We start from the raw sequence: 19,857 nt of genomic DNA on the forward strand, positions 1-19,857 counted from the left end.
AGCTCACATTTCTCATCAGTGTGAGGAAGGAAACTTGTTCATAGAATAGTGTGGTTTGTATTTATCTTCATACTTCATCACTTGCATTTCTGTCTTCAATGAATACAAATTGTGTTTTTCCATTTAATGTGTTTGAAGTCAGTTTTTTGTAATAGTTTTCTTTTAGTTTGGAATTCAGCACTACTATTAGCAACCAGTGAACCAGAAAGCCTTTATATAAGCTTGGGAAGCTAAAAAAGGAAAGTAAGTGTAAGTTTCTTGTGATGTTCTTCAATGCCAATGTACAAGGAAATCGATGACTGATTCTTTGCCAGCTAATCAGTAAATCACATTAGCAGAAGTTACAGTAGTTTAAAAAAAAATGTTTTACTGACTTTTCTGCGTGTACAAATAAGGAATGGAATTAATACTTTCTGACCAGTGAGGTCACAATTCCTTTGTGTACAGCACAGGAAGACTGAACCTGAGCTAGTACCTTCTGTTTTGGGCAGCAGTGAAGCAGGAACATGAAGATGAATTGGAAATAATTCATGGGAAAGCAAAAATAGGTAAAGTTGAACTATATATACACTTTAAAATGGTGTAAGAGCTGATTATGTAGCTAAGATACTACTTGCTGAAAGATAATAAAGACATTCTAGGTAATATTTTAAGTGAGAAAATAATGTTGGGAATGGTCCAGGCAGCAGGAGGCATTGGCACAAGTCAGCAGCAGTGCTGATGTTACCTAATTGTAGATCCATTAGAGATGTAAAATTTAGGCATAAAGCACAGGGAGTTAACTGCAGGTTGCTGTGATTTCCTCCTGCTGCAAAAAGTGACTGTGCAATTCACATTGACCCAAAATAGTTGTCAGGGGAGAATAATGAGCTTTAGTGAGTGTTACTCAGACTCCTGAATTTGGCTGATGTTCTGAGCAGGACAGAGAAGCTTCTTGGAGCTGAAAGTCTGGATTCTTCTGACAAGCCATGCTGTGCCTGTGAAAGACATCATATCTATTATTGTATCTATTATATAGCTGCATTCTTCTTCAGGAATCAAACCAATTAACTTGATCAGAGCTGTCAGGGAATGAGAACAAGTACTGTCATAAGTTACTGGGGAAATATGAAATTCTCACAGATAACGTAGCATTTGTCTGAGGGAAGGAGTTAAAGCCATTGTAAGGCACTTGGTGGTGCAGGAGAAGCTGCTTGCATAAATCAAGCTTCAAAAGAATTGAAGAGTCATTCAGCTCTCTGCTCTCTAGCTGGTATCAAGTCCAGGTGTACAGAGAGTTTATGTGCTTGAGAGCATGACTACAAAGTTTTTGTTTATATATCTTTGCCCAGCTGTGAGCTGTGACTTGTGCAGTAGAGCTGTACATGAGAAAGACATAGTGTCCAAATTAAAAATAAGTCTATACATCTCTGCATTATTTACATACAGTCCAAACTGATGCTGAAATCAAATATACTTGTTAAATTTCGAGACTCTCAAATTGACCAAAGCAACTCAGATTTCAAAATTACTTGAAGAAGATCAGACAGAATTGTGTGTAGTGTCATTGTTTTTCTTTTAAATGTGTGATGGTAAACTGCTTTTCTCCTAGATTTAGGAATTATGTGTAATCAATGTGTTAGCAGATGTAACTGGACTTTACCTTGAGCAATGGAGTCAGGTATGGATGGCTGCATGCCTTCCTCTTGGATATCAGATCACAGCGCTGTGTGGTAAGAAGTGGAGTCAGGAGCTGGCAGCGGCTTTTTCCCTTGCTCAGTTTATTGCAGTGTGATGCTGAACTAGGAATAATATTTCCACAATTTATATACTCCTAAGGCTTCCACTTTCTTCAGTCACAGAGCAGTGACCATGACAGTCTGTGTATAAGAAGTTTTATGCAGAGAAATACAAAAAGAAAAATTACTTTTTGGCCCTAGGACTGATGCTGAACAAACAGGACAATCTTTTGAGTGCTTAAGATTTTGTTCATGTCACTGGAAATTGGGAACTAGATTGACTAGAAGTTAATAGGCTACAGTTGAACTTGGAATAAAATAGTACTAACTTCTATGAAAACATGCTTTTAGGTACCTTGCTCTCGAATTACTTTGATTAAGGGAATCTCTTAGCCATTAGTACTAAACTGTCTTTGATTTGACGGTCTAATGTGGTTAATGATTGCTTACAGAGGCCAACTAATTATTATGGACCTTTCAGTTCTTTCTAGCAACTAGACAGTTCTCCTTTTGCTCTCTGTTGTAGCATAGGTTGATTGCTCACACACGGTTCAGTCATCAGATGGAGTTTTATAAAGACTTTTTAGTTAATATCTGTGTAGCAGGACGAGTGTTATGTCTGTGATAAGTGTTCCGTGAATAGCATCCCATTATTGATACCTGCTTTTTTAGCTGGGTCAGTCACTACAGTCACTTTGGAATGACAGCTGGATAAAAAATACCATCTTCTTTCAACTGAAAATACTGTGCTAAATAGATCATTATTACAGAACAGAATGGTTGCATAAATGGTAAATTGTGGGTTTATGTGGGTGAGATGTGTTAAACTCCCCACTTTTTAAAATATGGTTTTGTTCTTAGGCCTTTTTGCTTTTCTACCAGCAGAGCTGAAGTCCAGTTTGTTGGCTCTGGTGATGTCAGGTTATGCCAGCAGAAGTTTTGCTTTGACTGAAAGTTGGGCACTGTTTATATACTGAAGTTACTTTGAAATGATTCACTGTGTGCCTGTTAATGTGATGATGAAAGCAAACACGCAAATGTTGTTGATCTATGGGCAAGGTGTTATTGAATGATAAAGAAATAAAGCCAGGAGTAAGTACTGATTGCTTTTGTTTAAAGTTGTATTTTTTTTAATTTAAATTTTTTTAATATAATACTTACAATCTCTGTTTAGGGGAGATTGTAAGTACACCATATGCGTATTAGCTTTTCCAGATAGTTTTTTTACATAGATCTGTAAAAATAACATCTTGAAGAAATATTTACAATAGTAAATCCAAGCAGAGCATTTGATACAACAAATGCAAACATACGTGGCTGGGAGGGGGGAGCAGAACTCTTGATCTAGGAAAAGGGTCCAAATTTGGACTCTTAAGGAAAGGGCCATGAAATTGTGGTGTAGGTGAGAAATTTTAATTTAATGAAGCATTTTTCAGGTAAATAAAAGAGCTATTACAATTTGATATTTTTGTGTAAATAGCGTCTTTAATACAAATGGTGTACATTTAATTAAATGTGCTTTTGAATAAAACCGTAGACACAGTTTGTTAATAAAAAATCATATTATGCTAATTTGTATCTGCTAGGTATTCACTATTTCCCATGCATATATTAAATATTCATTTAGAACTAGAACAATACTGAATTCCAGTGTCTAAATGATGACAACCTATTATGGTAATTAAAGGGTACACCTACCAATTTTAATCTTTAATTTTAATCTTCCCCCCCCACTGCTTCTTAGCTCCTGTGGGATGTCAGTGTTATAACTTAAGAAAGTTCTAGAGCTTCCTCACACTTGGCTTCAACAACTCTGCTATGAAACATTTTCACTGCAGGGAAATAATTTTCTCTGAATTATTATCAAAATAGAAGAAGGAACACTGTATCAAGTTGAAAGTCTGAAAAATATTTGGTTCCCTGAGACTAGCTTTTAAGAGCAGAATTCATGCTAGTCAAATAGTTATTTTATGGCAAATGAACAATGGTGAATAATTACATTTGCTGTGAAACTCCTGGTGTAAAGCTTATCCAGCAAGGCCAAAAAACAAACAAAGAAAAAAATCAACTCCACAAAAAACCCCCACAAAAAAACACCAAAAAAAAAACCCTCAGTAAGATTGGAAGAAGCAATTATGAGGCTAACAGGACTGGTTAATTGAAACAGTTGTTGCAAGTACTTGAAGTCTTTCAGCCAAAGTTAAAGAAATGTCTGAACTAAATAATATCATAGGCCCAGCTGTGTCATGACCATAAGGGAAGTGCTCAGTTGGACTTGAGGGTTGTTAGACCCCAGTACAACTGCACTGAAGAGTGAGCTGCAATTGATTGTCGACTAGAAGGCTGTGTGACAAAGGCTGTAGTGACAAAGATGCATTCAAAGATGGATTTTTTTTTACATTGCAATATAAAATCTTCCTGAAAAAAGAAAAACTCTGACTTCAATTCCTAAATCACTTGGAAAACTGTAAAAATTCAAAATTTCCTGTTCTAATACACTGGACAATTATAGAAAGTTGTGTTTTCTGAGAGTCATTGCATCTCCAGTTGTTTTATTTAATTGGTGGAAAAAGTGATATTAACTGACCTCTCATTCAGTGCCATCATGGCTTTTAAAGACATTGGAATTGTTTAAGTTTTTTCAGGAATATAAAGGTTTTTGATACTTTTGATGCACCTCCTGTGGATTATACATGCAGTATAAGTGCCAAGGGTGCTTCAAACTTGCCTGTGCAATTTTAATTTTAATTTTTTAAAATTATTACTGTTTAACTGTTACTGTTACCAAAACCAACAACTGTTTCCTCTTGTCTGGCTGTTTACAATATTTTTGACTTTCATTTATTTATTCCTTCTGCAGCAACTTAATGTAAGTATTAAATGGTATATATCAGTAGGAGTAGATAAAAGCACACTACAGACTCTACTTTAAATTGAAAACTTTAGCATGTCTGCAGCATTCTCACAATGACATCCCAGAAGGGCAGACAAAACCTTTCCTATCTAAATTAAGGAAGAATTGAATAGATCCAGTAGTCTCAAGAGTACACCCTGTATGTGTATGTATAATCCTTTGAATACAATACATGTAAGAAAGCTGAATGCAACTTTAGGACATTGATTATTTTACCTTTAGGTTGTATCAGCTATTTACTACCTTAGTAGTAATTCTCACATGAGAGATTTTTTTTTCTCTTGCTCTCTGAATAAGTGGTTTTGTGTCAGCTTTTGACAAAAATGTCATGGACAGACGTTCACAGAAGAGCCTAAAGATCCTGCTCCCTATTATTCCAGATGAACATAGTCCATAACAGGAAAAAAACCCACAATTGTTTAGTAGAAATAGATCTGTATATTTCTGGACACAAAACATCATCAGCTGAAAGTATCTTTTTAAATCCTTTCCAATAGAAATTTATAGTTTTTATTTAGAAGAAAATGGGCCATGGCTCTGTTTGTATCTGCAGTCTGCATTACATTTGTTCCCTTATAAATGAATGCTGACAGAACTTAGCCAAAATGGTAAATGCTGGCCAATACTGTTTAGACTAACAGTATAAATTAGAGCTCGAGAGCTCTCAGCATCCACAAGGCATGTAATTAACCACTCAGCAGCCTCCTACCACCACTTACTCAGTTTTTACATGCCACTGGTGACAAAGTTAATTGCCATGGCTTTTATTTTGGAGCATGTGCACAGGAGCCCTTCCCAGAGTGGAGTTGCCCAGGGTGTTGCAGGTACCCTTACTGAGGTGGAAGCTGGTAGCCCCTGATGACCAACAGAGAGGAGGCACCGCCACACCATGGAGTGAGCAAACACAGAAGTGTGCAGGGTTTGTCTCAGCTTTCAGCCCAAACTGCTGGGGCAGACACCACGTGGGTGAGGCATTTGTCCAACAAGCAAATGTTGGGAGGAAGGAAAAGCTTTGACAACAAAGTAAAAGGAGAATGGAATGAAGTGGTAGAGTGGCAGTGAATTGAATATACTGCAGAGAAAGAGAGAGAAGAGAAGGAAAGGAGCTCAGAACAGCCACTTACAAAACATGGGAAGACAGAACCAAGGCATAATCCTAGAGACTCTTGGAGTGTCTGCTGCTATTGTTCAGCTGTTTCTGCACCTGTTATTTTCAAATTACCTTTATTTCTCCAATAGAAAGAGCTTCTAGTGTCCCTGAAGTAAAGGAAGGATTTTCTTTCCTCTCTTGGCTTTTTTGATACTCAGAATTTTTCACACTAAAACTGAATTAATGATAAGTTACCAGATTAAATTTTACTCTGCATTTTACCAGTATCAATCAGATGTTACTGACTTCAACTAGCCTTCCTGGTGATTTGTTGTTGTTGTTGTTTTTCCTGTGTGAATGTACCCAGACCAAATTTTCTAAAAAAGTTTAGCCTAGTTGGTTCCTAGGAGTAGAGCTTTGAATTTCTTTCTGGGGATACTATAAATTCCTGTGTTTATGCTACCAGTTACACCATGGATAAAATTACGGCAGATGGGCCTCCAAATGAGATGTCAAAAAGTGATGTGATGTGATTTTAATAATGGGAAATAGCAGAATGTGAAAAACAATGTATGGTGTTTAATCCATTTATCTCTTATTTTAACTGCCACAGTCTGGCATTCAACAAAACAGCCCCAAATAATTTCATGGGCACCAGACACAAGGGTAATTTTTTTTTACTTTCTAAGATGTAGTGAACTTATTAAGTATCTCACATAGCAATGGAAAATTTTGCAAGAGGACAATAATCATAATGCTCAGGTAACAACCAGAATATATGCCATTATCTGAACTGTTCACATTTTGTATCAATTCATGATCAACTTCAGAGAAAAAGTTGCAGTTCACAAGAGGGAAATGTGAAATGGTTCATCAGAGAGGTGGGGAAGGTACACTGACCCCTCCCATTGTGAAAGCTCAGTAAAAGATGTGTATATAGTTCAACAGGAAAGGGCCAATACTTGGACAGAACACTCTGAGCTTTCAGCCAGTGTAGTCTGGCATGAAGACAGAACTACTACCAGACAGGCACCAGACCAAACTAGGAGGACAGGCATTTTGTCATCTTTATGTCATCATTTATCTGCTTTCTTTCCTACTTCTGAAAGGCAGAGGAGTAGCAAAGGAGATGATATACTATCCTGTGGAGGAATTAGAGGTTGCAGATGTGCAGCGTATTGTGAACCATGGTCTAGACTGGCTAGAAAGTCAAGGGAAGTAATTTAATTTTTGTCCTGTATAAACCCATTCTTTGCCTGTTTCATATTAGTCACTAGGTATTTCAAAAGGCAACAGGAGTGTCAGATGAGTTAACCTTCATTCTCAGATGATGTACCAAGTTTCAGGAGCAAAGAATTGGCCTCTTTTCTGCTCCATTAGCTCCACTGGTATCACAAGGACAGTGTAATTATTTACTCAGCTTGGTGGGAAAGATCATCTGTACTCCATTTAGTGCTTCCTCTGCTTCATATCTGTAAGCAACAGGAACCTATCATTAGGAAAACTTTAACATTATAAATATACTAGACAGGCATGAGACTGCCCAGAGACTAGCAGTGTAGTATCTAGTAATTTTACCTGGATTCAGTTTATTTTCCCAGGCTGAGACTGGCTCCGTGGTAAGCCCATACTATTGTATGTTGCAGGGTCTTTTGTTGCAGTGAAATGGTTTGTAAACATTTTCTTTATTCCTACTGTATTTTTAAGTTAGTGCTATAATATGTAGAGCTTTAAGTACTAACTGTCAGATCTAATCTTTAAGTTTAATCATGAAAGGATAGTACAGCTTCTGTGCAGCCCCCTTTTCATTCCTCAGTTATACAGAACCCTCAGTTATACAGACCACAGTTATACAGTGGTCTGAGGCCAGACCACTAGCTCTCACCTGCTAAACACCTCAAGCCAATGTTATTTTTTACCCCTTTGAAGCAGTGTAAATATCTTATTTCTTCCACTGTGCTCTTTTCTATTGATTTTCACTGTAGCAGCTTTGTTTATCTCCTGGCAGTCAGGTGAATTGATATCAAACTGATAACCTGTGTAGCATATGCCATCTATAGAAGCAATGGATAACTGCTTTATTCTCCACAGAAGATGCCTGTGATGGTCTTGTATGAAAGAAGTTTGAGAGATACGTAAATGTGTTGTTTTTATATGAATGGTATTCAGTAATGTAAAACAGTTGTATTTTTGCACTGTACCGTTTTTGCATTAAATGAGTTTTTATGAAATTCTGTTATTAAACTAAGCACATCCTTGACAGTATGTCAATACTGTAGCCTAATTAATACTTGTAGGATGTGCTTTTATAAAGAAGAAGTATTTAAATGCAAATGCAGTTCTTCAGACAAATGTTCTTTCTTGTGTTTGAACAATGAAACAAAGCAGTGCTTGTTACTGATTCACTGCAAGGCTGTCATTTTGCACAGTTCAGTCTGCATGACATAAATCTAAAGAACAAAAGCAAATAAGTAATTTCACCATTATGGAACAGGGCAAGCTTAGCACTATAACCTGCAGTGTCTGTAATGTATAATGGGGTATAGCTGTGTCACATGCAGTATCTAACTCAGTAGAAAAAAGGCACTATGATAAGCCTTGTGATATGAATACATTGACCTATTTTCACTTCTGTTGCTGTTCACTGCATATTGATTTCTTGCTAACTGATCCCGTTTATATTACTGCATCTTAGTATATATTCATATATAGCCTTCACTGCTGGGATGTGGGAGAGATTAAAACATAAAATCCTGTGTATTTCAGTAAACTGTGATGCAAATTTTGTGGATGTTATACAGCGCTTCTCTTCTGCTTTTAGAGAGTAACTCAGATAATTTAGGTTTCATGCTTAACCCTCCATTAAATATAAACTGTTAATGGAACCTTTTAAGGTTTATAAAATGTATCTGGAGCTTATTCATGCATTACTTTTTCAGGGTTGGCATTTGCTTGAGTGAATTTAGGAAAATCTTTTTCACCATGAGGACTGATAAGTAATGAAGCTGTTTGCTCATAGAAGCTCTTCAGTCTCCATGCTCAGAGATTTTCAAGACCAGACAGAATAAAGCCCTGGTCAACCTTGTTTGGTCTGATAACTGGTCATATGTGGTTTCCAGCATTAATCTGTGCAAATTAAAATTCCAAAGACCTTACTTAGAAAAAGCCTGGTCTATTAAATATTTGAGTGTGCTGTATGGATATCCATTGACTATAATTTCTTGACACTGGGAAAACATTTTAAAGTAGTTGGATAGCCAATGATTATAATGACTTAAGTCATCTGGGTGGAGAGAGATGAGCAGCAATTGAGAAATCAACATGAAGCGATTGCAAAATGCCATTGCTGCTTCATCATGAAAAAGTTGTGTTCCCACAGTAAAGTAACTCATGCCCAATGGTGGTAATTTGACTGCAAACTAAGGCAATGATTCACATGTCTAGACAGGAGAGCCACCGTTCAGCTGAATTACAAGCATATAAATTAAATGCATGGACATCTGTGAGGTATGATTATGGATAATTTGCTGGAGAAGCACAGCGTATGGGTGTATCATGGTACTTACTCATGATCAAGCAGTATAATTACTGCATGCTCTATCTGGTGTCCCACAGCCAGTGGGCTTCATCTCTGCCAGTGTGTATTCCAGCTGTGGTGACATCCCTCAACCTACATCTCTCTTCTATTTGCCATAGGCCAGGAGGATCTTTCCCCTTGGCAATTTTTTTGTATCTGTCAAGATATATCATTAGTTGCTATTCCAGAAGTAAAACCAGAAAAACAAGCATAAGATGACTAGAGCCTGCAATTTTTAAAAAGAGCAGAATGTGAAAGGCTTACTCTTAAATCTTCAAAATTTTTCTTTTGTCAGAAGCTGTGTCTCCGAAGTTGTACAAAATAGAGGTAACAAAGATTAAAGACCGTGATCCATTGTCATCTCAGTACTTTTGACTTGGGTCTTTTTCTGTCCCAGGGCATTCATGTCAGACTGTGTTGAGAAGAATTCTTTCTTTCAGGAAACCAATGCCCATTCTGCTGCCAAACACTGCCTTTGATATGAAAAACACTTTCTTTGTTCTTTCCATTCTTGCAAGTAACAACGCTTTTCTCCTGACATGGGTTTTGAAGCATGCTTTTTGTACATGGTGGAATACTTTTTTCCCTCGGTGTATTTACCTGGGAACAAGAAAACTTGTTCCTTCTGAGAATATCCTTAAGTCAAATTTAACTAGAATATTGTAATGTAGATCACGATAATATATTTATTTCTATTTCATTTATCAGTCTTATTATTTAGCAGTCTTATCAACTTGATTTCTACCCAATTATGAAAGGAAACCTGTTAAAAAGGGATTCTATTTATTGTTCTTTCTACCATTACCCATCTTTTGTTTCCATCTTCTATTTCCCTAGGGTCAGATTACAAGTAATGAAACAGTTTATGGGAACAGATTACTTATTTCTTCATTCTTTTGGTAGTTTGAATTGAGGAAGGTCAGGTTTGAGTTCTTGAGGTCAGAATTTGAGTGTCCAATTTGAATGTGACTACAGATCAGGCTAAATGCCCCTTTGCTGAACTAGTAATAATATATACATGGTGTGAAAATCCTTTCTCTTGCATCCTTTTACAACCACAGATGATTTTTCTTGAATGTAGGATGCAGGCTTAAATTTTAGGAGTATGCAGTCTGTTTCCATATTTATTGGAGAAAAACCTGGAAAACTGAATCCTTGAAAATCTTTCTGTAAGCATACATGAGAATGGTAATGCTACCTTTTCCTTAGACCAGCAGGTCCACTTGCATGGATAAAAAGCTTATATTGGTCTCTGAGTTGTGAAAAATTTGTGAAATTGAAAAACTCTCTTTCATAATGAAACCAAATAAAAACTGAATTCTGTTACTCAGTTACAGGATATGTGGGCAATGCACTGAAAGATCTATAAGAGATTAATGGTAATATAATTTTCCAAGTCCAGTTTGACCTATCTTCTACACTAAGTCACTCAAAATCTAGGTATTGTCCTGATGTGGTAATTAGGATGTGTTAGATTGCATTAACCTGACCAGTTGTGACAATTCCTTTTTGTTATCTCTTCCCCAGGCCCCTCTCTTTCTTTAAAAAGCATCAGTTTTAATTCTTCAGTAGAATCTTTTCACTAGCTAGACTGGATTGGAGGAAAAGATTGAAAGGATATCACCTTCTTTTTGTCACCTGTCATGAAATAGAAGCAAGAGTTTATACACACACACACACACATTTACCAAATTCAGTAAGCTACATCTGTTAAATATTGAGTTGATGTCAAAGCCTTCGAGTGACAAAATAGAAGGCTAATGCTTCTAGTGAATCTGCTTGACTCTTATCAGTGCAGAGAGTACAACCGTTTTTCATCAAAACCATTTCTAAAAAAATCTCTTTTATATTATTCTCAATAGTCAGAAGAATAATACATATTCAGAAATCTGGAATGCCATATTATACCTGCTTTGCATACATATAACCATATAGTTCGTATAAAACAGGTAAGTCATGTGAACTCATAGATGAATAAGCCCCTTAGGAAATATTTATAAATGTTAAAACCCAATCTGTGTCCATATGTGTTTACTTAATTTCCAGTAAAATGGAATCTTTAAGGTTTGATCAAGTTCTTGCCAGAGAACCAGAGAATAATGAACAGATTTTTCTTGTCTTGTAATTGACAGATCTCTCTATCTGTAAGTTTGTCATTTGTAGTTTTCTATTCACGCATCTAAAGTCATATTCACTTTATTCAGGTACTTACATTTGGGAACAAAAATCTTGAAAGATTTCTTGATATATAAAATTTTTAGGAGAACCGGCAAAGCTGAAAAGTATTCCTAAATTTGAGAGGAATGTCCATAAAATTTATTGTTTATGCTTCCCTTCCAAGTAATTTTATTCAGCTCTGGTACTTGTTTTCCAAATGTTGTGAAAACCAGTATTTGAGACTCAAGGGAATGACAAGCTATTTATTTAATTTGTCAGGTCTGGCATAAATCATAACCCTGTTGCACTTGATGTTGTACAAACAGAGTTAATAAATGATCCTTGCCCCAGGTGCTTAGGAATTAAGTCTGAGACATAAGATGGCGTGTAGGTATGACAAATAGAGGAGTAAAGAAACCCAATAAATAGTGCCAGTTAGGAAGACAGATTACTTCCTGGCATGTCAGCATCAAGGGTTTTGTAGGCTTCCCAGAAAGGCCAGGTTTTCATAAAGGATTTAAAGGGCAGGGGGAGGGGAGCACCTTTACAGTATTCATAGGGAGATCCTTGCAACCATGAGATGGAATATGGAAGAAAAGTTGCAGCTGGCTTGTTCGGAAGATAAGTAGACAAATAAGCTTGTTACACAATGCTAGGGCATAACATTTCACTTTTGACTGAGGGTGAGATGCAGCTTGCTTTATTAGCATTTTCCTCTAGATTTAGGACATAAGTAAGAAAAAAGTTAGTAGGTGGAGGTGTTAAGATACTCTAGGTTTGCTAAGGGAGATTCCAAAGACTGTTCCTGTTATTCCTTCCTTATTTGACTGACAGCCCTGAAGGCCCAGTGTTGGAACACTCTGTATTTCCCTTCAAATATTTCACTTCAAATTGCAGGAGCAAATAATGGTCTAGTGTGAATTCCCTAGTTCTGATATCAAGATGAGTTTGGGTAATTACTTCAATGAGTAAACAGATGTATGTATGTTCATATATATCTATTACTTGAGAGGAACATACATAAAGAGAAGATGCTGAATATCCCATAATAATGTAATAAATGGCTTCCTCATACCAATAATAAAAAGAAAACTGGCAGAGCATCTAAAAATGCTGAAGTAAAAATAGTTTAATTCATCATTTAGGGGAAATTATCCATTGAGAAGTCTGGTAGACTGCCAGTGCCTCAGTCTTCATACCCAAATGCATGGCAAGAATAGAGAGGCAATTAATGAAAGAATATTTTTTTCATACAATACAAAGTTTTTTTAATGGTTCTACAGCAACTGTAATTATTTAAGAACAGCACTTATTCCAAGCAGAAATTTGAATGTATGGGTAGTTTGTGCAAGCCCTCACATTTGTACTGTAGAATGAAAGAAAAATAAAATTAACCACATTTATTTACCAAGTAACAGAAAGCAGCAAAAGCTTTTAGCTCTGAGAAAGTAGTATCATGAAAGCTATATAAGGCAACAGGATTAAACTAACAACTGAAATCAACCTGATTCAGCAAAGCCGGCTGAAGTACTTACACGTTCCATGTCAAGCAATCTTTCCATCACAATGTGATCAGACTGAGCTAAATGTGCATAATCCTTCAGCAGCTTGCAGTCACCATAACCTATAAAGAACAAAAATGCTTAGGATTGTCTGTGGAAAAGAGAAGTTACAGTTACTATTGCATCAGTATACAGAGATCTGTGACAGTTCAACAGGCCAGAAAAGGCAGATTATCTCAAGGATAAGCACTGCAAAAAAAATCTTGATTAAAATTGCAAGCATCACATGACACTCCTCTGAAAAGGTAGCATGAGTATATCTGAATTCTGTTGGTTTCTCTTGGTTTCTACTTAGTGTAGGTCTGGTGTAACTGTTATTTTTAGTGACAGTACCAATGTAATTCTTTATAAACATGGATGAATACACGATGGAATTAACAGTTGGTCTCATCCTATGGAAGAGGAAAATTTTCTTCTGATAGTTGAGTAGGGCTCCCTTGAAGGTCCAGTCTGGGTGGGCTTTTTGTGTGTGAGCTAGTCTTTTTGGTTTTGTTTCTTTGGTTTTTGTGGATTTTAAATTTTTTTTTTCTTTCATTTGAAACAAACTGCACAAGCTGTAGTAATTATTCGTTCAATACTGTGGTTCTGTGATAAAACATTGACTGTAATAATCAGACCAATTTTTTTGTGTAATTGTAAGTGACAGATGTCTGAGGCTCACAGTCATTTTAGCCTGACATTTGCAATTATTGCAGCAGTATTGATGGAAGAGGATTAAGGAGCTCTCAGATGCCAAACCTCATTATTTCAACTTCATGTAGAGCTGTCAGGTCCTAATAATTCCACAGGGATTTAGCCTTTACAGCGTAAAAAGGCATGCAAAAGGTTTTTATAACAATCTTAAAACTATTATGGACCATCAAAATGTAAATGATCATAGTTTAATGAATATCTAATGACTATGTCTTTTAACTTTCACTTAGTAATTTTAAAATTATGCCTTATTTTCTAGGTGGCATAATGGTCAACAGTAATATCCCTTAAATAAGTCTTAAAACTGTATTTTTCCTGGCATTTTAGAATTGTGATTCATGAGAGTGCATAGTCTAGTCCAACGAAAATATATCCAATGTGCAATAAAATGGATTGGATAGTTTTTCTTTTCATCTGACATCTTCATGTCAACAATCTGCAGTCTGGTCTTTCAAGTCTTTTCAAAGGGAGATAATTCATAAAGAGCTTCTGTGCTTTATTTTAAGACTCTTCCATGAAAAATGAGTCATACCCAGTACGTTGCTGAACTCTTTTGTAGTATTGTAGGATACGGTAAAATGAAATGATTCCATGGAGAATTGATTTTAGTCTATACCCTCTTCTTTTGGAGATTCTGAATATCTACCTGTAAAATGCTATTTTTTAAATCTTAGTGTGCTCAGGAAGCTAACTCAGGCTTAAAATCTCAGATGAAAGAAGCATGTTCTCTGTATTAGACCTAGCTATTTCTCTTTAATGACTTTTTTTTTCTGACACCCTCTGCAAAGGCAGATAGTGGATTGTGCCTTGAAAATGACCTTTCATATCTGCCGGCAGACCTCTTAACATAAAGACTTTTTCATACTGAAGATTCTATTCCTTTAGTAGTTTAAAATTTCACAAGAAGTCTACATGAAACTTGGCACTTTGACTAGCACAATTATTTCATCTTTATGGATGAAAGAAGCTGATGTTTTAGAGATAATGAATGGGCACTCAAAATGTTTCCAGGGACAAAGTAGGCTCTTATGGAATACCAGTATATTCCGCTCAGCTATGTTTATTTGTTAAAACTTGGATTGACTGTATTCCATTTTTATAATTGGATTCAGAGGTGTTGATTTAATTCCACATTTGTAACAATGAATTATAACATTCTAACAGAGGAGGTGAAAAATATGGCAGGTGCAGAGCGAGAGGCCGCAATATTTCTGTTTGACTGAAATGGACCTAGGTTTAACTGCTGTGCTAATGTGTTTGTTCAGGAATAGCAACAATCTGATAGGATTTTCTGTCTGCTCTTCTGGAGAAAAAATGGCCATAAAATATAAGCAAACTTTGTTCACTTTCTCAAAGTTGTTTTTGGTTTTCAGCCACAACTGGTAAAGAATTCCGTAGTCTGATGCTGAAATAAAGTTTGCTTTTATCCATTGATTTGCTGAAACATGTTCATACTTCTGACAGCCTCCCATGATGTCTTTGGCTGTCTCAGGATAGAAGATGTTGCTTTTTCATGACCAGGTTCTGGTTGCCCTTTCCTCATTGAAATTAGGCATGGACTTGAAACCACTGTAAGAGCCCTTTTGAACCCCAGTTTTCTGCACTGATCCTTTCCAGGGATAATCCAAACCTTTCAAGGCAGGTGCTGAAATATATCCAGTGAGTTTTAACACTGGTTTACTTTGGAACGATGTCGTTGGTGTCAGTGATAAAGTCGATGCCCACTTTGTGAGCAACAGACCTTCAGAGGAGACAATAAAGTCATGGAATATCTTGGAGCTGGAAGAGATTCCTAAGGATTATTGAATCCAACTCTCTACTACCTCGAAATGAACCATATGGCTTAGAGTATCATTGAGATGCTCTTTGGTTTCTGACAGGCTTGGGGCTGTGACCACTTCCTGAGGGAGCCTGTTCCATTGACCGATCACCCTCTTGGCGGTAATTTTTATTAGACTACCTAAAAATTATGTTATTTAAGAAAATGCTTGTTTTTTCAGTATAGCCAAAAGCCTGAGGCTGGTATAACACTTCTAACTCCTACCTATCACTTTTGGTTTTTGAGAAAAATGTAGAGACAGTAATCCAACCCCATTTGAAAGATGGGTCTGTTTCTTCTTCAGAATGCCACAGGATTGTGAGAGTAAAATAGTATATCAGTTAATCTGAAAGAATTCTTTGTGAGATACAAGACTTAAAAAGAGAAATAAGAATAGCAGAAACAAACAGAAATGGATGTATAAGTAAGCAAAGCTGAAAAAACCTATAAAACACTTTGCCCAAATCCTGATCCCTGTTAATTTTCTTATTCTGATTTACATTGTGTAATGCCAGTGAAAATTGATCGACAACAAATAAAAGAACACAAGGTATATTGAGGTGCAGTCAGCAAAAAGGGAAGAGGACAGGTTTGTGCAATAGAAAATGAAGAATAAATCTCTCTTTCTACCTAACAGCGATAGCACTCTAGGAAATTATGTGGCTTTAAGGAAACTGTTCTTTGGCCAGAGGAGTTAGAACTCTGATTAAGTCATAGAAGTGCAGCAGGTATGCTTGAGGGAGGGAGGTGCATGGCACTACTGACATTGAAGTGCATATGAAGTTTTGACCTGGAAAAATTGTTAAACAGATCCTGAGCTGCAGTACCTGCTTATTGCATGTTTTTTGTCTGATTTTTAGTAACAATCAGTTTTTTATCTGTTACTCATCAACACATGATAGCATTTGGTGTATTCCTCCTTGACAGCTCAAAGACCATCAAGAATTTGGCGGTTGGTTTGACTTTTGTGTTAGCTGTGAATGATTACTGTGTATCTTACACTCACTCTTTTTTCCCACTTCAATTTGTAGTTAGCTAGTTTGCCTGGAGCCCAGTAATTTGTTGCTATGACTGTTGGATGCTATCCCGTGCTTATGTCTTTAATGAGCTCAATGGTTTGTTTTGAGCTTCTGCATCTGGTAAAGATAATAAGGATGACATCTCTGTTAGTCACAGCCCTGCGTGCAGTGAAGGGCACACTGAGATTTGGGCTTAAAATAGATTTTTTCTTCTATAGTCTGTGTGCTCAAGCCTACAATAATTACTGAACAAAATGTTCTTAGACATTTGCCTGAATAGCATCAATCAATGATACTGTTTATGAAGGAGAAAGCTATTTTTGAGACATAAAGAGGCTATGCATATGAGCTGGCATTCACTTTCCTGTAGTTCCAAAATCTCGACCTGACATTTTGTTTCCATTGTCATTTAATCAATAGCTGTGCTTTGATCAGACAGCTAAAAGTCTGTGTGTGCTCGTTACCTACAAAACAACAGATTGGGAGCACCACTCCCTTATGTCCTGAAACAATAGACCCTTGGCTCTTCATCGCAGCAATAGCCGTATTGGGGTGGTTTAAAGGGAAATTCACAGTGTTCATCTGTGCAACAGGAAACTGGAATAAAATCCAGGGAGAATCTTCACATAGCGAGTGATGTGAAGAGATGGAGTTTGTTTATTCAGAGAATTGGGATAGTCTTGGTTTATTAAAATGGACTTTGTCTCTCCTTTGTAGAAATCCTCCAAGACTAATTTAGCCTCTTGTTCTGCACGTTGTTCTCTCCGGGAATCCTTCTTGTAACAGGTAGAGCCTTAAACCAGGTAGCTTCTCTGGAGTTTCATGTTGAAGCCTCTTTCTTTGAAAGATGCACATTAAGAATGTGTTTTTTGGGGCCAGCTGTTGCAGCTGTTAGTAGTCACAGTGGGAATTGGCAGACTATTTCTTTGGAAATAATGTATATTGGTCTTAAATGCTATAGATGATGTAGTATCTGGTGTCTGGCAGTTCTCCATAGATTAGCAAGTCATAAAGTCCCATGGTCATGTGAACTGGGGGGATGAGTAATTAAAGCACAGTCACACAAATGTTGCTTTGGAGTGACAGGTTGGGGCTGGCTGCTGATCTGAAAGAACTGCCACGGGCACACTCTCAGTCAGCTGCAAATGCAATTAGCATTAGCTGAGTACTGTGACTTGTCCAGGCGTGTAAGCCATTACTTAACAAAATATTGTTTCTGATATGCAAGTTATTAAAGAAAGGCAAGAGAGTAGCTATATTTTAGCCATAGGGTACAATTAGCTTTTTGGGAAATGGCAGAGTTTGGAGGAAACAGCAGTGCTATCCCTGAAACATGTTATTCATTGTCTTTGTTTCATAAGGAGTCGAGTTCTCTGATAAAACACAATAAGGGCAGCATAAAAAGTATTTATAAGTTGGTTAAGAATGAAAAAAGAAGAAAAATAACATTTCCAGACCTTTCCTCCTCACATGGTGACCACTGACACCCATGTGGGTTTGAAGAAAGGAAGAGAGTTTCATGATTCCTTCTGTCAGGTGAAAGAAGTCACCAAAGCCTCATGGTTGTGTTGAATAAATTACTGGCAGTGACTCACAAAGACATCAAAGTTAGTAGATTTTCCTAGACCTTACACATTTGATTTTTTCTCTCCACTGAAAAATCAAAGCACAAATAATCACGTGTAAAGATCAACAAGGGAGAGAATGTGCAATTAGTTTTAGAATCTGTAGAACCTGCATCTCCAAGTAGATTTACAGTGGGTTTTCTTTATAAAAACCAGAAGGAGAAGTGGTCTTTTATATTCCAGCAATTTCTGAAGAATCTTGCACCACAGACATAAATTGTGAAAAATTATACAAATAAGTATTTCAAGAAATACAGTAATAATATTTAAAATCATATATGTAGCTTTAAAGGACTTAGAAGTACTTAGATGCTTAGTAGATGTTTACTTAGTACTTAGATGCTTTAAGTACTTAGTACTTAAAATACTTAGATGCTGGTCTAATTTTGAAAATGTGTGCTCATAATTGTTTTGGTTTGCTACTGCTGAGGTAAGATGAATAGCCTGTAAACAGTTATTGTTAAAGAAAGCCAAATCAGTGTCCTATTGACAGGAATTGACAAGGAATAGTTTCATTGCCTCATTTTAAAGAATGCAATCTTGTCTACTAACTTGAAAACCCAATTATTCGAAAGCAAGTTTTTAACATGGAAAATTACCTTCATCTTTCATTATCTTTCTGAATTGGGGTCTAATGATGGAAAAAAGATTTCTGAGCTCAAGGTGCAATTTCAGTTTCAGATACTGTTGACTTCTAAATGTAAAACTGCCTCTGTGTGCCATTTTTGCTTGAATTACTGTTAGCACACCTAAGATGTGCACAGGGTCTAGGCCATGTGTGTTCACTAGGCTTTTATTTCTGGAGCACATTCAGAGAGGGAGACAGACACATCTGTGAATCTGGCCATGTTTTGCTGCTAAACGCTTTGTGGAAATGTTGGCAGTATTAGAGTTCTGAGCCAGTGGAGAAGGCTGTAAGTGAAAACCGTGGTATTTCATGGTGCAGAGTTATGACACAAAGTGAATGAGTTCAAGTTCATCTTTTCTAAAGCCAAACAGAATTTAAAAAGTATTTCAAGGGAAATAGTGTGAATTCTTCTGTGCAAAATCTGTTATGAGAAGCAAGAATAAAAAAGTAGCTTCTTGCTCCATAGTGCTGTATTTTATTACATTTGTAATGACTTAAAATATGAAAATTATCAAAATAAGCCCCACTTCTCATTTGACATTCAATTTAGAGTCGTAAAATCTTATGAGAAGCCTTTAGGATCCAAACCCAGCTTTCACAAGTGAGACTTCTTTAGTGCAAGCTCAGTGCATCCATCAAACAGGCAGCTTGAAACTGGCATGACTTGGAAGAAGTAGCTCTTCTCAGGATGGAGGGTATGTATATGAGAAACATATGACTGACAGGACACTTTTTCCTCAAAGGGCTGCTTTACCTGCAACTTTTTTACCTACACAGAACTCTGCAGGATTATGTTGCCTGTCACAGAAAGAGTTTCACCATATAAAAAATATGATAAAAGCACATTTTTGAAGAAGAGGGTTGTGGTAAGTAAAGCCCTCATGATATTTATTTAAAACGTAAAATTTAAAAAAAATTGTTATTGCCTTTAATGTATGTAGTAAGTTCCTGTGTTCAGTTGCATCACTTTGATCAGTCTCATCCCCTTTCCTGTGTTTGCATGTTGCCTGCCTCTGTTCCCTTTGGAATTCTCAGGAAAGAAATCCTGACTTGAA

General features: G+C 36.6%; 1 long non-coding RNA gene across 1 annotated transcript in view; it reads left to right on the forward strand.

Moving 5' to 3' along the window:
* Positions 1 to 475: 475 nt before the first annotated feature.
* The window catches only part of LOC134555724 (uncharacterized), a 128,299-nt gene continuing 108,917 nt past the window's right edge, over positions 476 to 19,857 (forward strand). Inside the window, exon 1 of the long non-coding RNA XR_010081479.1 lies at positions 476 to 548. This is a non-coding gene — a long non-coding RNA (uncharacterized LOC134555724). The remainder of the gene's footprint in view (positions 549 to 19,857) is intronic.

Source organism: Prinia subflava, chromosome 10 (genome assembly GCF_021018805.1).
Source record: "Prinia subflava isolate CZ2003 ecotype Zambia chromosome 10, Cam_Psub_1.2, whole genome shotgun sequence".
NCBI classification, from domain to species: Eukaryota; Metazoa; Chordata; class Aves; order Passeriformes; family Cisticolidae; genus Prinia; species Prinia subflava.